Below are 20,216 nucleotides of genomic sequence, written 5' to 3'. Positions count from 1 at the left end.
CTTTAAGCCCGGGGATGTAGTGCTAAAACGAAAAAGAAGAACCCATAAGCTTGATAACCAGTGGGAGAAAACCCCGTATGTCATACAACCCACTGAATGGGAGAATGAGAAGGCCTACCAGATTAGTCGTGATTAGGGAAAGACTTCGGCCACTGTTTCCAGGGACCACCTGAAGAGGTGCCCACCTCCATTGATGGTGGCAGCTGAGGTCCCGGCCCCCAGGCCTACTGGGGGGAAAGAAAAAGAGGTGATCCACACAGTGATGGGTGATTTCCCAGCGGACTGGCCTACGCAGAACGGCGCGGTGATTATTCCGGTAATAATGTTCCCACAACACGTGGAAGAAACGGAGACGGAGACGCCCGCCAGTGAGCCACTTGAACAGGCGCCCAGGGACGCACCTCTACCCCCTCCTTTTGGGTCTCCACTTGCCATACCTGCAATAAGGGAAGAGCAACTGACTGTCTCCTCTGTACCCTTGCCCTCCACTGATAAGATTGGGCCCAGAAGGTCCACACGCCCCAACCTAGTTCGACCCCCACTTAGGTACAGGGAAACCACCATCTAGGGGTGTCGTATGTTAATTGTGTAAATATGTGAGCAAATGAAAATGAATCAACCCGAAAAAATCACCTGATCACCGTCCGAGAAGAAGACCGTCCCCGTTGGGACTGGAGTTGTCCCTGTTGTTACATTAACTACCCATACCCACATGAGAAACTGCTCATGAACATGGCCGAGAACTAGCAGGCCACCCACAAACTTGTGGGCCTGTAAATATGTTGTGGGATGGATACCATTGCCGCCTCCGGAGAGGCTGATTTGAAGGATGGGCCTGGAGGAAAGTGATGGCCCAGGTCCGCCACTACCGTAACCGGTGGCGATCCTCCGGGGGTCAGGGGTCCCCCTTGGACGTGGGGTCCCCTGAAGTGACAGTCGGGTGCGAGTAACGGTACCCGTTCCCGCTTGGGCAGCCTGAACCTGGACTGGGGTCAAGGGGTGCTGCCCACTTCTTAGAGGCAGCACCAGGGCTAGGTTGCTTGGGTGGGAGAGCGGAAGACATCCATCCATCCGTCAGTATTAAAAATGTTTTATATATGCAACGTTTAAAGTAACCAGAAGAATACTTATGTTTATATGTTTTACTGTTTACATGTTATTTATATTTTACAGTTGAAAACAAAAATAAAAACGGTGATGGACGGGCAGCCCGCGGACGGTCTGCATTTTACCAAGGTGGAATGTGGCACCCTGGACTAACCAGGTAGCCACAGGTAACACACACACACACCCCACCCCCGGACAGTTACACTAGTCAGACACAAAACCCTTGTTGCCTCCCTCCAGGGTCTGATGTCCACACCAGGTGGGGCGGAGCCAGGTGGTTGGCCCCAACCACCGAGGAGTTCACAGGCCTGGAGGCGGGAAAAGTGACAGTTGAGTCTTGGAGGTGAAAGCGAGAGGAGTAAACACTTGAGGTGTCTGGGTCGGAGCCCGGACACTGACAGCAAGGTTGGCAGACGGTGGTGGCCGTCTGCAGGAGTCGTGGATCAACGCGGAACCGTAGGGCCGGGGTTGGGCGGTGGCCCGCCGGTACCGAAATGGGGAGCGAAGTGAAGCCAGCACCCACAGGCAGGGTCATCGGACCCTGACCAGGCCTGGAGCCGACGTTAACAGTCAAACCCGAGAGTGACAGGAACCCCTGGGGTTTCCTAACTACCCAAGTCCCGTCAGAAGGCAACCGTCCGCACCGTGAGGGTATACAGCCACCGCCACAGGCTAGAGACCCAAGGGCCAGCACCTGCGGGCAAAACGGGCTCCTCCGGCATCCATACCCCGGGGAGCGGACTACCATTGGGAACCCATCGTAGTCAAGACAGTACACATAGGTGCAGGGAAAGACAGCCACCATCACCTGTCCGGGGAGAGACACTGCAGCCGGCTGCGGGACCCGTCCACCCAGCCGTTTGGTTTACCAGAGACGCTGTGCATCTCTTGCTGAGTGAGTACACCCGTGCCATCCGGCACCGCACCGCGCTGTCCCTGTAACCCTGCACCTCACCAATCCTGCCTCCCCGTCACACCACCGGGCCCCGGGACCACCAAACCCTACCCACGGAGGGGGAAAACAACATCCCAGCTGCTCCTTACCATCGCTCCCGGGATCCCCGTCACCAGCAGCGGTGGTGCCCACCTTCACCACAACCCGTGGGTGGCGTCACGGACTAAATCCCCAAACAAAACACCCCCTTTTCACTCACGGGCGAGGAGCGCCGCTCGGGTCCCCGGATCCGGCCCACCGCTCGAGCCACCGAGCAGCAGCGCCGGACCCGAGCGTTAGCGAGTGCAGCGCCCCGCCGCCCGCGACACATGTAACACATAAAAAACGTTTCTATTAATTTTTGCATTCCTGTGTGGCGCTCACGTGCTGCCACCGCCGAATTCCAACAGGCCGGGATGTAGTGATGAGTACAAATGTGAATATTAATTATTTTATTTTTTTTGCACGTCTCTTAACCTATTGATAAGGAGTGGAATCCCATTCAAGTAATTGAATAATGGTATGATTTGGACACTGTATGGTGGTATTATTAAGTCACTGCATTGAGTCACAGCATGATGACCTCACTGCTTCACCACCGTGCGGAGCTGCCGCCCCACCACCGTGCGGAGCTGCCGCCCCACCACCGTGCGGAGCTGCCGCCCCACCACCGTGCGGAGCTGCCGCCCAACCTACACCCCACCTACTGTCTCCTCCCCAAAATCCTTTAGGATGTAAGCCCGCAAGGGCAGGGCCCTCTTCCCTCTGTGATAGTCTGTCTATTGTAACGTGTATATGTATTCTGTATGTAACCCCTTCTCATGTACAGCACCATGGAATCAATGGTGCTCTATAAATAAACAATAATAATAATAATAATGTTATTATCGATTCACTGCATGAGCAAAGTAATCATTGTTGAATGTACTGGCCTAAGGAACTTGACATTTTCCAGGAAGCAAGAAAACACTTAGCTATATGGTTTCTAAAAAATTCTGAGCATGGTTTTGTTTGTCAGATCCTCTGTTTCCTTTAATATGAATGTATTAGCTTCCATCACTTTAGATACGGTACTTCTCATATGATTAAAGGATATACAATGCAATACAAATCTGCCATCTAGTGGTGCACTTTTTAGTTTCTTACATTATGAAGCTTATAGGAAACTTGTCAGGTCCAATATGCACGCAGAACCACGAGCAGTTCTGGGTGCATATTTCTAATCCCTAGCAGTTCCTGTATACACTAGCATAGATAAAGAGATCTTTAGAAAAAGTGTTTCTAAAGATCCCATATGATATGCTAATGAGTGCAGGGACTAGTCGCAAGGGCATTACTTTCCCTGGCTAGTCACCCTCCTTAGCATGTAAGCACGGCCCTGTGGGCGTACTAACATGCTAATCAATGTGCAGCGTCAGAGGATGGTCACACTCATCTCTCCACCACCATCACGTCCGAGTCTTGGGTTTCGGCTCAGTGCGCATGATCCCTAATTTTCGGTCATGCTCATGTAGCGCCCAGAGAAGGGGGTACTTGGTCCCGGGTGGTAACAAATGGGAACGTCACTCTGGTGGCCGTTGCCCGGTCCCGTGCTCTGGGCCCCTTTTATTAAAGGGGAGTATTTACAGGGGAGATAAGAGTTTTTGTCATGTGACGCCACCTGCGGGTTGCGGTTAAGGATGGAGAACCGCCGCTGCTCAATGTGGGTACTCCCAGGGCTGGTGGCAGTGGCAGCTGTGATGGTAGGCCCTCTGCAGGTAGGGCTGTGTCTGGGAGATGTAATGGGGCAATAATGGAGACCACACCAGGTTGTCGTTAACAGTCTCTACTCACTGTGGACCCAGGGGTTGCTTGTTCAGGTCCCAGGAAGACCAGTGCCAATGTAGTGACCCAGGTTGATCTGTCTCCGCCACACTGATTGAGTCCCCGTGGCGTGGAGCGTTTGGGGACCCCGACTGCCCCTTTTGGGTTACAGTCTCCTTCTCCGTACAGCAGGCACTGCGGACCCTGCGGGAAGATAAGAGTCTGAACCCCGATCCTAGTTTACTGCTGATGCCCCCGGATTATTTGGTTCGGTAAAGTCCTTTGAGGTGTCCTCACCGGGCAGGTATTTGCCAAACAGTGTAAAACTTGCGCTTGACCTAGGGCCCTGTGCTCCATTTGTGCTCCAGTCCCAGCGGTATCTCAGTACCCGTTCTGGCAACCTCTCTCCTGTGCCCCGGGGTCACTGTTACATGGACCCAGCTTAGGCACGTCCACACACCTCTCCTGTGTGCTCCCTACTCTCAACTCCCTCTGACTGACTGCTGACCCCTCCCACCAGGCTGGCTATACCCAGGAACTCGTTCCCATGGCGACCATCCACTTACCTGGTAAACCCTCTATGCCCAGTGTGGAGAGGAGAATTAGGATTTAAATTGTGTTTTGGTGGAATCAGCACTGGTACTCCAGGTCCCAGGGGGTAGGTCCTGCATCCCCAAGAGGATGCAGTTCCCTGTAGTGCCCTGAGGGTCTCAGGGGCGCTACACTCACTATGAAGCCGGGTGTACGTGTGACGCCCTGGGCAAGCCAGGGGTCACAGGTCATCACACCACCACACCCTACATCCCAGTCAGGAACACCAAAGCTAACCAGAAATCCTTGTTGCCTTCCTCCAGAGGCTGATGTTCACACCAGGGGGTGGGCCAGGCGGTTGGCTCCGCCCACCGAGGAGTTCACAGCCCTGGAGGCAGGAAGTACCAGGCAGATTAGCCCAGGCAGGGCTCGAGTAAAGATAGAGTTTGGAGGAGGAAGTGGAAGGAGTGAAAGATTAGCTCAGGGGGAGCTTGAGTGAGGAGCTAAGTGGAGGAGTAAACAGGTAGTGAAGTGAAGGAAGTAAAGTGGTAAAGGAGGAAAGCAAGAGTGGTGACAGGAAAGAAAGAGAGTGGAAAGCCTGAGGTTGTTCCAGCTGTGTGCAGGACCGGTCAGCAAGGTCAGCAACGACGGTGAATGTCCAGAGGGGTGACTGTTCGGGAGTTCCTGGAAGGACCGCGGACGGGTAGTGACCCGGCGGTCTGAAGCAGCATGCAAAGGACAGTCAGCACCAGGGCAGGGGCCTCTCGGACCCCGGCAAGGCTAGGAGTCGCCATAATTTGCCAAATCCGTCAGTGAAGGGGACGTCGATCCCCCAACAACCAAGTCCCGACTGAAGGCAACAGTCCAACCATTCAGGAGGAACACCGCCACCGCCAAGGCACCAGTTCCTCAGGGCCAGCGTCTGCGGGCAAAGTAGAGCTCCTCCGGTCCAGCTTGAAGCCGGGGAGCGGGTTACCGGTGGGGACCCATCGCTACCAACTTAGAAACATCAGGTGCAGGTCAGAGGGACATCACCGTCACCTACTGGGAGAGCAAGTGCAGCCGTCCGTGGGAACCGTCTTTCCAGCCGTGTGGTTTACCGTAAAACTGTGTCAACGTCTCAGGCTTAGTGAGTACCACAGTGCCGCAAGGCACAGCGCTGCCCCCGCGTCCCTGCGCCCACCAGGCCCTGCATCTCCCATCTCATCACCGGGCCCCGGGATCACCAACCCCTACCCACGGAGGGGCAACGCAACACCTGGCTGCTCCGCATCACCATCCCCGGGATCCCCATATTGAGCAGCGGTGGTGAAATCACCACAACCGTGGGTGGCGTCACGGACAATAAACTATCCCCAAACCCAACACCCCCCTTTCACTCACGGGCGAGGAGTGCCGCTCGAGAACCCCCGGGATCCGGCCCACAGCTCGAGCCACCACTGAGCAGCAACCGCCGGACCCGAGCAGAAGGGGTGAGCGTAGTGTGCTGACACCCTCCTCCCCGCCCGCGACAACTTGGCGTCACGAACAGGATCTTACCGCTCTGCCGTTTGGTAGAGGTGCGCCTTGTTACCGCCGGAGGTATCCGGCTGAAAAATTTCAGAAGTCGCCATCTTTGGCGCGAAAAGTTCCCGCTCGAGCGTCTTCTCGAGTAGCAGAGGCGCGAAGGCCAAAACCCCGCCCCGAGAGAGGAGGGGCCGGAAAGAGCTAAGGGGGACGCGATGGCGGCTGGCTGCATGTAGCTGCAGCTATAAAAGCAGGGACGCCAGGACTCTGCAGACATACCGTTCCTGGAAGAAGAAGTCACCATGTGGATGCCGTCCCGCGACACCGTAGCCCCCGCGCCTGGAACCGCGGCGTGGGTGGAAATCCGGACCGCGCAGCTCTACCAACGGCTGCAGGTCAGGATGCAGCTCCTCATGGAGGAGTGGGAGACCGACATGGCGGACGTTATAGCCACCGTGCGGAGACGCGAGGAGGAAGCGGAGAAAGGGAGGGTGAGTGACCCACGCCCCGATGCCCTGGAAGGGCCGGTCATCGCGGCTGTGGGACCCGGTCCAAGCCCTCTCCCCCGCCGCCTCCCTCGCCACCCGTCCCGGAGGCCGTGACCCCACCATTAGGCCTGCTACCACCGCAACCGGTAGCAATACCCAGCGTCACCGCCCAGGCGGACCGACCTGTAGCCGGAGCCCGTAGTAAACCGGAGGTGTTGCCGTGGAAGATTCCGAAGGTCGAACCGGAGGTATCCCCTGAAACGTCCCCCGAGCCGGAGCCGATGACCCGCTCCGAGCCGAAGGCCCAGCAGCGGAAAGCCCCTATGCCCATCCCCCACACCTCGGCTGAGGTAGCGCCGGGTTGTTGCTGTAAGGCAGCGCCCAAGGCCAAGACACCGCGGGACACGCCGCCCAGATTCCTGACAGTGGGCAACGTCCAGAATGTCCCGCGGGGCCCGACCCGTGCGCCGGAGCTCACAGCAGCGCCGTATTGGGATAGGGAGCCGGTACCGCTGGGCCTGGAGATCGGAGAGAGGGAGAGGAAGAAGGCCGAGCTGGTGGCCCGAGCTATCCGGGAGAAGGAGAATCTCCGCCAGGCCACGTTCCGTGTCCGGGGACCGCTGTACGAGGGGCAGGTGAGACGGTTTGATGTCCGCCGGGGCTACGGGTTCATCTACGAGCCGGGCCTGGAGGCCGAAGTGTTTGTAGCCCGGCGGGATGTGAATGCCCACCTGCCTGAGGAGCATCCCGGCCGCAACCTGATGCCGGGAGACATTGTTCGGTACACCCGACACTGCGGGGAGAGGGGGTGGTTTGCCCTGGATGTGAAACTGCGGGGCAGCCAGGAGAGCAGAGTGAGTCCTGCACCCCCTCCCTCGGATGAAGCTGAAGGCCTGGAGTAGGGCAGCGGAGCACCGTTGTCCAGTCCCCGTTGGGACCACCATTGTGTTTGAAAGTTGAAAAAGTTGACAGAAAATGATAAGATGATTACCGAACAGTAACCTGATTGTCTGCTTGATTTGCAACCGGCCGGAGCCGGCACTGTTGTCCCAGTGGGGACTGTTTAAAAAGTTATTTTGCATGGGAACTATCCATGGACAAGCCCGTGAACTTGCAGGGCAACCACAAACGTTAGTGGCTTGTAAATAAGTTGTTTGCCGTTGCCGTTTCCGCAATGCCGCCTCCGGAGAGGCAGGTTGGAGGGAGGGCCCTCAGCAGACCAGGCTGGGGCCCAGCCACCAAAGGAACCGGTGGCTACCCTCTGGAGGGGAAGGACAGATCCCGCTTGGGTACCGTGTGCTGGACTGTGGGTCAAGGGGTGCTGCCTGGGCTTTAGGGGCAGCATCAGGGCCAGGTTGCTTGGGTGGGAGAGAGCGGAAACCGTAACCGTAAACCGTTTGAAACGTTTAAGTAAAAATGCCTCCCGTTATGGGAAGATTCATTAAAAATGTAAATATGTTACCGTTTACAATGTTATATTTTGCAGAAAAATAAAACCGGTGTTGGACGGGCAGCCCGCGGACGGTCTGCATTTTGCTAAGGGGGAATGTGACGCCCTGGGCAAGCCAGGGGTCACAGGTCATCACACCACCACACCCTACATCCCAGTCAGGAACACCAAAGCTAACCAGAAATCCTTGTTGCCTTCCTCCAGAGGCTGATGTTCACACCAGGGGGTGGGCCAGGCGGTTGGCTCCGCCCACCGAGGAGTTCACAGCCCTGGAGGCAGGAAGTACCAGGCAGATTAGCCCTGGCAGGGCTCCAGTAAAGATAGAGTTTGGAGGAGGAAGTGGAAGGAGTGAAAGATTAGCTCAGGGGGAGCTTGAGTGAGGAGCTAAGTGGAGGAGTAAACAGGTAGTGAAGTGAAGGAAGTAAAGTGGTAAAGGAGGAAAGCAAGAGTGGTGACAGGAAAGAAAGAGAGTGGAAAGCCTGAGGTTGGTCCAGCTGTGTGCAGGACCGGGTCAGCAAGGTCAGCAACGACGGTGACTGTCCAGAGGGGTGACTGTTCGGGAGTTCCTGGAAGGACCGCGGATGGGTAGTGACCCGGCGGTCTGGAGCAGCGTGCAAAGGACAGTCAGCACCAGGGCAGGGGCCTCTCGGACCCCGGCAAGGCTAGGAGTCGCCATAATTTGCCGAATCCGTCAGTGAAGGGGACGTCGATCCCCCAACAACCAAGTCCCGACTGAAGGCAACAGTCCAACCATTCAGGAGGAACACCGCCACTGCCAAGGCACCAGTTCCTCAGGGCCAGCGTCTGCGGGCAAAGTAGAGCTCCTCCGGTCCAGCTTGAAGCCGGGGAGCGGGTTACTGGTGGGGACCCATCGCTACCAACTTAGAAACATCAGGTGCAGGTCAGAGGGACATCACCGTCACCTACTGGGAGAGCAAGTGCAGCCGTCCGTGGGAACCGTCTTTCCAGCCGTGTGGTTTACCGTAAAACTGTGTCAACGTCTCAGGCTTAGTGAGTACCACAGTGCCGCAAGGCACAGCGCTGCCCCCGCGTCCCTGCGCCCACCAGGCCCTGCATCTCCCATCTCATCACCGGGCCCCGGGATCACCAACCCCTACCCACGGAGGGGCAACGCAACACCTGGCTGCTCCGCATCACCATCCCCGGGATCCCCATATTGAGCACCGGTGGTGAAATCACCACAACCGTGGGTGGCGTCACGGACAATAAACTATCCCCACACCCAACACCCCCCTTTCACTCATGGGCGAGGAGTGCCGCTCGAGAACCTCCGGGATCCGGCCCACAGCTCGAGCCACCACTGAGCAGCAACCGCCGGACCCGAGCAGAAGGGGTGAGCGTAGTGTGCTGACACCCTCCTCCCCACCCGCGACATACGCGTCTTGCTCCTGGCTTCAAACCCATGTAGTGCGCATGACCGAAAATCCAAAGTCTAGGATCATGCGAATTGAGCCAAAATCCAGGACTCGGACGCAATGGCAGAGGTGAGCGCGACCATCCTCTGACGCTGCACATTCATTAGCATGTTAGCACAGGGGCATACTAACATGCTAAGGGGGGAGGGGGGGGGGGCGACTAGCCAGGGGAAGTAAAGCCCTTGTGACTAGTCACAGGCCTCATTAGCATATGATAAAAGATCTTTAAAAATACTTTTCTAAAGATCTCTTTATTTATGCTAGTGTATACAGGGATTGCTAGAAAGGGATTAGCAATATACACCCAGAACTGTCTCTTGGTTCTGGGTGCATATTACACCTGACAGGTTCCCTTTAATAAAATTGGTACATTGAAATCCTACTTCTACCTGTCCGCATCACTGGCACCTCTTCTGATTAGTAGGCCCACCGTCGCATCATGCATGCTTTGCTTCACAACTAATGGATTGGCAGTGGCATCCGAAAAATCCCCACCAGAATATAATACCACCCAAACATACAAAATATTTGTTGTATTAATTTTCACTGTGTAAATAGAAATGTGGTATCAGTATTGACAAGTGGTGCCAAGAACCCACCAGTAACCTGGACTCAGGGGGGCCCACTGTTCAGCTTATATGTTACCTCTGATTCTATATAATAATAAAATGAGCAGTTTGATAAAAAAAGATGAGATGCCGCCATTGTCTTTACACAGAGGATCAAATGTATTGTGCCAAATACCGCTCACATAGGAGGCACACTCAGGGTTGTCATCTTAACATTTTATTTTTTCTAGACAAATTAGCAAATATATCAGACGAATTATATTTTTTTCCGGACACACTGGAAAACCATAACAAATCATTATAATTATAAGTGATGCATGTCAATAATTCTGATATGAAGACATCAGCGGCATTCACAGTTACAGTCAAAATAATCTGTATAAGTTTATTCAACTTCAAAAACAATCACAGATACCTTAAAAAAACTTTGGGGCAGGTCAAAGAAGTGACCTGAAATTTCTGGACAGTTGGCAACCCAGAGCAAACTCCTACACAGGGGCCCACCGGGAATTACTCCTGTTCCCCTGTGGGCCAGTCCAAGCCTGTGTAGAATAAACTTTAAAGGGAACCTGTCACCAGATTTTTCCCTATTAAACTAAAAGACTCACCTTTTGCAGCTCCTTGGCTGCATTCTATGAAGGTGCACCTTGGCCCTGACTCCCCGTCCGCGGTGATCAGCGGCAGGAGGGGGGACAGGAGGAGAAAATGAGCCCACCCATCTGGCCAACCAAGGTAATTAGCCTACCTAAGGACCAAGTTTTCTAAAGTTATTTTTGGGGTCAGGAAGGGGAGTCAGGGCCAAGGTGCACCTTCATAGAATGCAGCCCAGGAGCTGCAGAAGGGGATTCTTTTAGTTTAATAGGTAAAAATCTGATGACAGGTTCCCTTTAAAATACAAAATGCCTTTTTAATTGTTATAAATTATTTGCGAATAACATATTCATATTTGGTGGCTTTGGAGTTAATCCCAGAACAGTTTTCGTCTGGTGAATCCTCCATGTGGGCATGTAGCCTTAAGCTGGGTTCACACATAGCGACAGCAACAACGACATCGCTGTTACGTCACCATTTTCTGTGACGTAACAGCGACCTTGTAAGTCGCTGTTATGATCGCTGCTTAGCTGTCAAACACAGCGACGCAGCAGCGATCATAACGTCGCTACATGTGCAAAGAGCAGGGAGCCGCGCATACTGCTTAGCGCTGGCTCCTTGCTCTCCTAGCTACAGTACACATAGGGTTAATTACCCGATGTGTACTGCAGCTACATGTGCACAGTGCAGGAGCCAGCACTGGCAGCAAGAGCGGCGGAGGCTGGTAACGAAGGTAAATATCGGGTAACCAGGGAAAGGTCTTCCCTTGGTTACACGATGTTTACAGTGGTTACAGCTTTCCGCAGCTGCCAGATGCCGGCTCCTGCTCCCTGCTCGCTTCATTTCGTCGCTCTCTCGCTGTCACACACAGCGATGTGTGCTTCACAGCGGGAGAGCGACGACCAAAAAATGAAGCTGGACATTCAGCAACGAGCAACGACCTCACAGCAGGGGCCAGCTCGTTGCTGGATGTCACACACAGCGACAGCGACGGGACGTCGCTGCAACGTCACAGAAAATGGTGACGTAGCAGTGACGTCGTTGTCATCGTCGCTGTGTGTGACACCACCTTTAAACAAGAGAATAGAATATCAATTAAACACAAACCATTGTCCAGCAGACCTTAACCATAGCAGCAGTTTACAGCCACAACACACATGCATTTTTGCTATTTTATGCCGCCACACGGTTTTTCCCCCATTTTTTATTTCATCTTAGAAATTGCATTTAATACATAGCCAGTTACTTAGTCCTACTACTTCTTGCACATAGATGGCAGAATGTTGCAATTATGCAGGTCAGACAATAAAGATAAGAGCCCTATAAGACTGGATACATGATTAGGTGGACATAAAAAGAAACACCAGAGGGCGCCACAAATGCAATATATAGACACATGTTTAAAAAAAATTCAGAAAACATCTATGCCCTTAGTTTTGGCCAATTTTGGCCGTCATGACTAATCCCCATTTTTCAAAACTGTCCCGTCATGTTCTATGGTAATAAATTTGGAATGCTTAAACATATGCCAGTGATTCTGAGAATGGTTTTTCCACTTGAGAAAAGGGAACGGCCCAAAATGTCATGAGTGTGATATCTTTCCAGATACTCATGTGTTTCAGCCACCATCTTGTTAAGTCCTACCTTTGATAAAGGGCTTTTTTCTACCTTGTAAGGTCATGGATTTAATATCAGTACATACACTTTACTGATTTGATATACATATTTAACTTATTTCAAAACCAAAGAAAAATGCGATCAAACTTCCTATGTGAATAAGGTATTTATTGATGCATAGGTGCAAGGTACAAAAAACAACACATACAAAGAGGGTGCACAATCCGGTGCGGACCACAAGGATGAGATCCATATATCCTCTCCACGTAATGGTATCCTTACCATTACGTGGAGAGGATATATGGATCTCAATCACTAAGGTAGAAGTTTATAAGCAGTGACATGTCACTATTTGTAAGGCAAAATCCTCATATATAGTGAGATCCATAGGAGCCCTACCGCGGGAGACAGCAAAATGATTCAATATTAAAGTATATATGTACAATGATACTGCTTACCAATAATCGTCTCACCGCACACACCGGATGGCACCACACCCGACGGACGTGCAGTATGGGATCAGTCAACAGAATGGGCCATGCTTTCTCAAGGCATTTCCTCATATGGGGGAACCTACAATGATAGTTAGTCACAAATCTTAGTGGCTCTGAACCCAAAGATTTTTTCGGGGTATATAAGAGGGTATCTCTGGAGGCATGTTTGGCTTTATTATAGGCACGTTTAATTGCCCGCCTACTATACCCATGTTCCAGGAATCTATCCTTTAACTCCTGTGCACAATGCTCAAATTCGGCTCCGACCGAACAGACCCTACGTAAACGCAGGAACTGTCCGGTCGGGACTCTTTATATACTTGCACGCTTCCTGGCATGACACCACCCCTGACATAGGCATCCGCCAAAACGCACGTTCGTCGGGTGTGGTGCCATCCAGTGTGTGCGGTGAGATGATTATTGGTAAGCAGTATCATTGTACATATATGCTTTAATATTGAATCATTTTGCTGTCTCCCGCGGTAGGGCTTCTATGCATCTCACTATATATGAGGATTTTGCCTTACAAATAGTGACATGTCACTGCTTATAAACTTCTACCTTAGTGATTGAGATCCATATATCCTCTCCACGTAATGGTATCCTTGTGGTCCGCACCGGATTGTGCACCCTCTTTGTATGTGTTGTTTTTTGTACCTTGCACCTATGCATCAATAAATACCTTATTCACATAGGAAGTTTGATCGCATTTTTCTTTGGTTTTGGGTTCTGCTGGGACGATTTTTACATGGTCCTTATTACCACACACCAGTTAATTTTATGAATTGTGGTATTAATCACTATTATCATGGTGGAGTGGATGTTGAAAAGTAACTATATTATATTTAACTTATTGTATTCTAGTTGCATTCAAGTACATTATGGAGAATATATAACTAAATACTGTATGTAAACAGAGATGTGTCCTTACAGTATTTCTATTGTTTGGAACTGTAATTTTAACTGTCACTGCTAAATTTCCTTTGATTTTGGCTAATTTTTCTGCATCTAGCACTTTACATAGTGGTCAATTTTGAGTGATATGTTTTGCGTTTTTTTATAAAAATATAGAATCTGTAATTTTCATAGTATCATAGTTTTTAAGGTTGAAAGGAGACTCTAAGGCGGGCTTTGCATGTTGCGACATCACAAGCCGATGCTGCAATGTCGCACGCAATAGTCCCCGCCCCCGTCGCAGCAGCGATATCCTTGTGATAGCTGCCGTAGCGAACATTATCGCTACGGCAGCTTCACATGGACTCACCTGTCCTGTGACCGTCGCTCTGGCCGGCGACCCGCCTCCTTATTAAGGGGGCGGGTCGTGCGGCGTCACTGCGACATCACACGGCAGGCGACCAATAGGAGCGGAGGGGCGGAGATGAGCGGGATGTAAACATCCCGCCCACTTCCTTCCTTCCGCATATCCTACGGAAGCCGCGGTGACGCCGGTAGGAGATGTTCCTCGCTCCTGCGACTTCACACACAGCGATGTGTGCTGCCGCAGGAGCGAGGAACAACATCGGACCGTCGCGTCAGCGTAATTATGGATTACGCCGACGCTGCACCGATGATACGATTACGACGCTTTTGCGCTCGTTAATCGTATCATCGAGCCTTTACACACTACGATGTCGCATGCGATGCCGGAAGTACGTCATTTTCAATTTGATCCCACCGACACTGCACCTGCGATGTCGTAGTGTGCAAAGCCCGCTAGACGTAGAGCTCTACGCTCGACTTAGAGCGACGGTCGCAGAGCAGGTGAGTGCATGTGAAGCTGGCGTAGCGATAATATTCGCTATGGCAGCAATCACAAGATATCGCAGCTGCGACGGGGCGGGGACTATCGCGCTCGGCATCGCAAGCATCGGCTTGCGATTTCGTAATGTGCGAATGTGGCGCCCTGGCCTAGCCAGGTCATCACAGGTAACATACAAACACCCCACCCCCACTAGACAGTAACATTAGCCAAACATAAATCCCTTGTTGCCCCCCTCCAGGGTCTGAGGCCCGAAGGCCCAACCGGTGAGGCCAGCTGTCCCTGAATCCCCCGCCTCGGCTGAGGCTGTGCCGGGCCGCCACTGCAAAGCAGTAGTCCAGGCCACGTCACCGCAGGACCCCCACGAGAGAGTACCAGTAGTGGCCGGTGTGGGCGCGGTCCAGCGGGGCCCGACCCGGGCACGGGGGTCTGCCAACGCCCCTTATTGGGACAGGGAACCAAACCCGTTGGGCCGGGAGATTGCCGCCAGAGAGCAGCAGAGGGCCGAAGTAATGGCGCAGGTGATTAAAGAAAAAGATGCACTCCATCATGCCACCTTTGGGGTGCGGGGTCCGGTGTACAAAGGCCAAGTCCGACAGTTTGACACGTGGAGGGGGTTCGGATTCATATATGAGCCGGGCCTGGAGGCCGAAGTGTTTGTGGCCCGCTGCGATGTCAACTCACATCTTCCCACGGGCCACCCAGGTCGCGATCTATTGCCGGGCGACCTGGTAACTTACACCCGCCACTGCGGGGTGAGGGGCTGGTTCGCTCTGGACGTTAAGCAAAGGAAGAGCCGCGGTGAGCAGATGCGGCCCTAGCTCCCTCCTCCTCCACCAAGCCGTCCGGAGGTTGAGCTTGAATAGGTCCTAGACAAGTACGACCTTAAGTAGTGGCAGCGGTCCGCCATTGCATAAAGTTGTCCCCCGTTGGGACCCTCAGCAGAAAGAATGACAAAAATCAACCGAGTTTTACCTGATTATCTGAGTGATTATCCCGGCCGTTGACAGCAAGTTGTACCCGGAGGGACTCTGTGTGTTTTACTGCCCACATGAGGAACTACTCATGAACACGGCCGAGAACTAGCAGGCCACCCACGAACTTGTGGGCTTGTAATTAGTTTTGTGGGATGGAAACCGTTGCCGCCTCCGGAGAGGCAGATTGGAGGAAGGGCCCGCAGCAGAGCAGGCTGGGGCCCGGCCACCACCAGGACCGGTGGCCATCCTTCGGGGGTCAGGGGTCCCCTTGGACTTGGGGTCCCCTGAAGTGACAGTCGGGTGCGAGTTACCGTACCCGTTCCCGCTTGGGCAGCCTGAACCTGGACTGGGGTCAAGGGGTGCTGCCCACTTCTTAGGGGCAGCATCAGGGCTAGGTTGCTTGGGTGGGAGAGCGGAAGACATCCGTCCGTCCGTCCGTCATTATTAAAAATGTGTTTATATGTGCAACGTTTGAAGTGACCTAACAATAATGCTTATATTTGAAATGTTTACATGTTATTTATGTTTTACAGTTTTGAAAAAAAATAAAACTGGTGATGGACGGGCAGCCCGCGAACGGTCTGCATTTCACCAAGGGGGAATGTGGTGCCCTGGCCTAGCCAGGTTGTCACAGGTAACATACAAACACCCCACCCCCACTAGACAGTAACATTAGCCAAACATAAAACCCTTGTTGCCTCCCTCCAGGGTCTGATGTCCACACCAGGTGGGGGAGGAGCCAAGCGGTTGGCTCCACCCACCGAGGAGTACACAGGCCTGGAGGCGGGAAAAGTGACAGTTGAGTAGAGGAGGTTGAAGTGTGAGGAGTAAACACTTGGGTGTCTGGGTTTGTGGCCCAGGCACCAACAGAAAGGTTGGCAGACGGTGGTGGCCATCTGCAGGAGAGGTGAATCGACGCGGAACCGTAGGACCGGGTCGGGCGTTGGCCCGCCGGTACCGACCGGGGAGCGAAGTGAAGCCAGCACACACAGGCAGGGCCATCGGACCCCGACCAGGCTTGGAGCCGCCGACAATAGTCAAATCCGAGTGTGACGGGAACCCCAGGGGTTTCCTAACAGCCAAAGACCCGATTGAAGGCAACCGCCCACACCGTGAGGGTATACAGCTACCGCCAGAAAACCACCACTAGAACTACTCTCATAAAAATATTTTATTAATAAATATTAAAAAAGAAGAACATATGTAGTGTTCTTATCTTACAATTTCGTACATCAAATAGACATATATATACAAGTGCAAGTGTAGACCATGGTTAACCCACGCCTAAGCACAGTTGTAGACAGTGGTTTGTAGAGAGGGGGACAGATGTTAGTACGTCGCTGTCCGACTAATAGTTGTTTAATGTACACTGTGCCTACCTCCTTGTTTGTAGATGTATATGTTGATTATACTCCACTAAAAAGGTATCTAGCTCTCACTGTCCTTGTCAGCCTCCAGCAGGGATAACCACCACCAGAAAAGTGATAAAAGTGCAAACAAATGAACCATAGACAAACAAACAGTGGCAATGCGTTAGCTGTCCAGGGTTCTCATATTAGGCATAAATTCCCTAATTAGGATTGCTGGATAATATTAGGTAGGAGCCTGGAGTTCCACTAAGCTAATGGATCCCCCTGCTCTCCTGACGCGTTTCACCCCCCCTAACGCAGTAAAAAGGGGATCATCAGAGGATTTTTTGTGAGTCACTTCTCAAGAAAGGACACAAGGGACCAGTCCTCTTAATTATAGTGCTAATAGGTGTTCCCTCTTAGTATGTAGTTATATGAGCGGACCGTTCAAATGTCCAGGATAAGGATGAAGCTTATTCAGTAGTTGGTCCCTGTATATATAGAGATGTAGTGGTATACACCCTTTTAGACAATATATAGGCCGTTTTTTATCCACTATAATTCTCCAGGAGACGTATGGTCCTATGATTATAATAGGTTGTGTATTCGTCCCTCCTCTTGATGGGACCAGAGTGGGTTTCTCAACCTTCAAATTACTCCGGGAATTGAATATATAGGTGACCTCTTTTCAGGCAAAAGTATAGGATATGACAGACAATATGTCCTGTAAGGGCTATCCGCGGTGTGTAGGTAAAAACTACCTACCTACTTGAGTCCAGACAGCAGGCACAGACCGAGACGGCAGGGATCAAGTGTGAGCTCCCAGTGTGCTAGAGTGTGTTTCACTCGGGACTCACAGTCCTTACTGGTAGAGCTCCAGGACCAAGGAAATGCAGGAAGTGACTCATCATTTTATATCCCTGTGGTAGGGTGTGTTTTTACCTACACACCGCGGATAGCCCTTACAGGACATATTGTCTGTCATATCCTATACTTTTGCCTGAAAAGAGGTCACCTATATATTCAATTCCCAGAGTAATTTGAAGGTTGAGAAACCCACTCTGGTCCCATCAAGAGGAGGGACGAATACACAACCTATTATAATCATAGGACCATACGTCTCCTGGAGAATTATAGTGGATAAAAAACGGCCTATATATTGTCTAAAAGGGTGTATACCACTACATCTCTATATATACAGGGACCAACTACTGAATAAGCTTCATCCTTATCCTGGACATTTGAACGGTCCGCTCATATAACTACATACTAAGAGGGAACACCTATTAGCACTCTAATTAAGAGGACTGGTCCCTTGTGTCCTTTCTTGAGAAGTGACTCACAAAAAATCCTCTGATGATCCCCTTTTTACTGCGTTAGGGGGGGTGAAACGCGTCAGGAGAGCAGGGGGATCCATTAGCTTAGTGGAACTCCAGGCTCCTACCTAATATTATCCAGCAATCCTAATTAGGGAATTTATGCCTAATATGAGAACCCTGGACAGCTAACGCATTGCCACTGTTTGTCTATGGTTCATTTGTTTGCACTTTTATCACTTTTCTGGTGGTGGTTATCCCTGCTGGAGGCTGACAAGGACAGTGAGAGCTAGATACCTTTTTAGTGGAGTATAATCAACATATACATCTACAAACAAGGAGGTAGGCACAGTGTACATTAAACAACTACTAGTCGGACAGCGACGTACTAACATCTGTCCCCCTCTCTACAAACCACTGTCTACAACTGTGCTTAGGCGTGGGTTAACCATGGTCTACACTTGCACTTGTATATATATGTCTATTTGATGTACGAAATTGTAAGATAAGAACACTACATATGTTCTTCTTTTTTAATATTTATTAATAAAATATTTTTATGAGAGTAGTTCTAGTGGTGGTTTTCTGTTAATGACTACCTCTATATAACCCTTTTGGTTTTTGTGTATACAGCTACCGCCTAAGGCTAGAGACCCAAGGGCCAGCGCCTGCGGGTAAACGGGCTCCTCCGGTATCCATACACCGGGGAGCGGACTACCGTTGGGAATCCATTGCAGTCAAACAAGTACACAAAGGTGCAGGGAAAGACAGTCGCAATCACCTGTCCGGGGAGAGACACTGCAGCCGGCTGCGGGACCCGTTTGGTTTACCGAGGACTTTGTGCATCTCTTACTGAGTGAGTACACCTGTGCCATCCGGCACCGTGCCGCGCTGTCCCTGCAACCCTGCACCTCACCAACCCTGCCTCCCCGTCACTACACCGGGCCCAGGGATCACCGACCCCTACCCACGGAGGGGGGAAAAACAACATCCCAGCTGCTCCTTACCATCGCTCCCGGGATCCCCGTCACGAGTAGCGGTGGTGCCTATCTTCACCCCAACCCGTGGGTGGAGTCACGGACTAAATCCCTCAAACCAACCACCCCTTTCACTCACGGGCAAGGAGCGCCGCTCGAGTCCCCGGATCCGGCCCACCACTCGAGCCACCGAGCAGCAGCCACAGCAGCGCCGGACCCGAGCGTTAGCGAGCGCGCAGTGCGGCGGCGTCCTCCCCGCCCGCGACACAAAGCCCGCCTTAGTCCATCTAGTTCAACCCGTAGCCTAACATGTTGATCCAGAGGAAGGCAAAATAAACCCAATGTGGCAAACAAGCTCCAATGGGGAAAAAAATTACTTCCTGACTCCACATCCGGCAATCAGACTAGTTCCCTGGATCAATACCCTGTCATAAAATCTAATGCACATAACTGGTAATATTAAATTTTTCAAGAAAGGCATCCAGGCTCTGCTTAAATGTTAGTAGTGAATCACTCATTACAACATCATGTGGCAGAGAGTTCCATAGTCTCACTGCTCGTACAGTAAAGAATCCTCGTCTGTGATTATGATTAAACCTTCTTTCCTCAAGACGTAGCGGATGCCCCCCGTGTTCCAGTCTCAGGCCTAGGTGTAAAAAGATCTTTGGAAAGGTCTCTGTACTGTCCCCTCATATATTTATACATTGTGATTAGTTCCCCCCTAAGCCTTTGTTTTTCCATACTAAATAACCCCAAGTTTAATAACCTGTCTTGGTATTGCAGCCCACCCATTCCTCTAATAATCTTGGTGGCTCTTCTCTGCACCCTCTCCAGTTCAGCTATGTCCTTCTTATATATCGGTGACCAGAATTGTACACAGTATTCTAAGTGCGGTCGCACTAGTGACTTGTACAGAGGTAGAACTATATTTTTTTCATAAACACTTATACCTCTTTTAATACATCCCATTATTTTATTAGCCCTGGCAGCAGTTTCCTGACCCTGTCCACTAAAGTTAAGTTTCCCATCCACCCATACACCCAAGTCTTTTTCTGTGTCTGTTTTACCCAGTGTTCTACAGTTAAGTACATAATTATAAATGTTATTTCCTCTACCCAAGTGCATGACCTTACATTTATCTACATTAAACTTCAATTGCCACTTCTCAGCCCAATCCTCCAATTTACATAAATCTCCCTGTAATATAAAATTATCGTCTTCTGTATTGATTACCCTGCAGAGTTTAGTATCATCTGTAAATATTGAAATTCTACTCCGCATGCCCCCAACAAGGTCATTAATAAATATGTTG

The 20,216-nt window shown here is 51.4% G+C and overlaps 1 protein-coding gene across 1 annotated transcript in view; it reads right to left on the bottom strand.

Moving 5' to 3' along the window:
- VILL (villin like) overlaps nucleotides 1–20,216 on the bottom strand; it is a 263,612-nt gene that overhangs the window by 223,698 nt on the left and 19,698 nt on the right. The gene's annotated exons all lie outside the window — the stretch shown is intronic.

Source organism: Anomaloglossus baeobatrachus, chromosome 6, assembly GCF_048569485.1.
Source record: "Anomaloglossus baeobatrachus isolate aAnoBae1 chromosome 6, aAnoBae1.hap1, whole genome shotgun sequence".
Taxonomy (NCBI): Eukaryota; Metazoa; Chordata; class Amphibia; order Anura; family Aromobatidae; genus Anomaloglossus; species Anomaloglossus baeobatrachus.
Note: the sequence above shows the minus strand (reverse complement) of the source record. Positions and strands in the feature narration are given on the sequence as shown.